Here is a 2500-nt window from a genome sequence, read left to right on the forward strand (position 1 = left end):
TAGCATAGGCACAAGCAGTGTGTGCGTGTGTGTGGCAAAGTGTTTCTGCGCAGTGTACCAGGGGCATGTTTGAATTTACATTCTGGAGTACCAGGGGCACGAGGATTTTGCCAGTGGTGTTTTGCTTTGTCAGTGGGAGGGGGCTTAAGTGTGGGTCCACGGGGCATGCTGGAGGTCAAGGTCCATGCTGGATATGCGGTGGAGGGTAACTGCAGGAGAAGGAAAGCTAGTGGGGGATTAGAGCAGGGGAGGATGTGCGTCCCCGGGGCCTGCTGGAGGTCAAGGTCCATGCTGGATATGCGCTGGAGCGTAACTACAAGAAAGGTAAGCTAGTGGGGGACTAGAGCAGGGGAGGATGTGCGTCCCCGGGGCATGCTGGAGGTCAAGGGCCATGCTGGATATGCGGTGGAGGGTAACTGCAGGAGAAGGAAAGCTCATGGGGGATTAGAGCGGAGGAGTATGTGGGTCCTCGGGGCCTGCTGGAGGGCAAGGGCCATGCTGGATTTGTGGTGGAGGGTAACTGCGGGAGAAGGAAAGCTAGTGGGGGAGTAGAGCAGAGGAGTATGTTGGTCCCCGGGGCCTGCTGGAGGTCCAGGTCCATGCCCGATGTGAGTAGCAGCAGGGCCAGCGCGCCCAGGAGCACATCTTTTTCGACCGTAAAGGGAGACAGGAGGCCGACTCACTGCCTCGGCTAAATGGAGAGGGAATTTCAGAAGGGCCAGGGCAAAAGCATGGACCTTTTCAGCTGTAAGGGAGGCAAGAGCAAGGTGTGATGTAGGTCCCCGGGGCCTGCTGGAGGTCCAGGTCCATGCCCGATGTGAGTAGCAGCAGGGCCAGCGCGCCCAGGAGCACATCTTTTTCGACCGTAAAGGAGACAGGAGGCCGACTCACTGCCTCGGCTAAATGGAGAGGGAATTTCAGCAGGGCCAGGGCACAGGCATGGACCTTTTTCAGCTGCAAGGGAGGGAAGAGCAAGGTGTGATGTAGGTCCCCGGGGCCTGCTGGAGGTCCAGGTCCATGCCCGATGTGAGTAGCAGCAGGGCCAGCGCGCCCAGGAGCACATCTTTTTCGACCGTAAAGGAGACAGGAGGCCGACTCACTGCCTCGGCTAAATGGAGAGGGAATTTCAGAAGGGCCAGGGCAAAAGCATGGACCTTTTTCAGCTGTAAGGGAGGCAAGAGCAAGGTGTGATGTAGGTCCCCGGGGCCTGCTGGAGGTCCAGGTCCATGCCCGATGTGAGTAGCAGCAGGGCCAGCGCGCCCAGGAGCACATCTTTTTCGACCGTAAAGGGAGACAGGAGGCCGACTCACTGCCTCGGCTAAATGGAGAGGGAATTTCAGCAGGGCCAGGGCACAGGCATGGACCTTTTTCAGCTGCAAGGGAGGGAAGAGCAAGGTGTGATGTAGGTCCCCGGGGCCTGCTGGAGGTCCAGGTCCATGCCCGATGTGAGTAGCAGCAGGGCCAGCGCGCCCAGGAGCACATCTTTTTCGACCGTAAAGGGAGACAGGAGGCCGACTCACTGCCTCGGCTAAATGGAGAGGGAATTTCAGAAGGGCCAGGGCAAAAGCATGGACCTTTTCAGCTGTAAGGGAGGCAAGAGCAAGGTGCGATGTAGGTCCCCGGGGCCTGTTGTCGTACCATAGGCACGAGTGGTGTGTGTGTGTGGCAAAGAGTTTCTGCGCAGTGTACCAGGGGCACGGGGAAAGGTTGTTGTACCATAGGCATGAGAAAAGTTGTCGTACCATAGGCACGAGAAAAGTTGTCGTACCATAGGCACGAGTGGTGTGTGTGTGTGGCAAAGTGCTACTGAGCGGTGTACCAGGGGCACGGCGAAAAGTTGTTGTACCATAGGCACGAGAAAAGTTGTTGTACCATAGGCACGAGAAAAGCTGTCGTACCAGGGGCACGGAGGAAAGTTGTTGTACCATAGGCCCGAGAAAAGTTGTCGTACCATAGGTACGAGGAGTGTGTGTGTGGCAAAGTGCTACTGAGCGGTGTACCAGGGGCACGGCGAAAAGTTGTTGTACCATAGGCACGAGAAAAGTTGTTGTACCATAGGCACGAGAAAAGCTGTCGTACCAGGGGCACGGAGGAAAGTTGTTGTACCATAGGCCCGAGAAAAGTTGTCGTACCATAGGCACGAGGAGAGTTTGTGTGGCAAAGTGCTACTGAGCGGTGTACCAGGGGCACGGCAAAAAGTTGTTGTACCATAGGCACGAGAAAAATTGTTGTACCATAGGCACGAGAAAAGTTGTCGTACCATAGGCACGAGAAAAGTTGTCGTACCATAGGCACAAGCAGTGCGTGCGTGCGTGCGTGCGTGCGTGCGTGCGTGTGTGTGTGTGTGTGTGGCAGTTCTTCTGCGCAGTGTACCAGGGGCACATTTCAATGTGCTTTCTGGAGTACCAGGGGCACGAGGATTTTGCCAGTGGTGTTCTGCTTTGTTAGTGGGAGGGGGCTTAAGTGTGGGTCCCCGGGGCCTGCTGGAGGTCCAGGTCCA

The sequence above is a fragment of the Rhamphochromis longiceps genome, linkage group LG6, assembly GCF_057381845.1.
Source record: "Rhamphochromis longiceps isolate RC_006_pf linkage group LG6, R_longiceps_female_GT1.1, whole genome shotgun sequence".
NCBI classification, from domain to species: Eukaryota; Metazoa; Chordata; class Actinopteri; order Cichliformes; family Cichlidae; genus Rhamphochromis; species Rhamphochromis longiceps.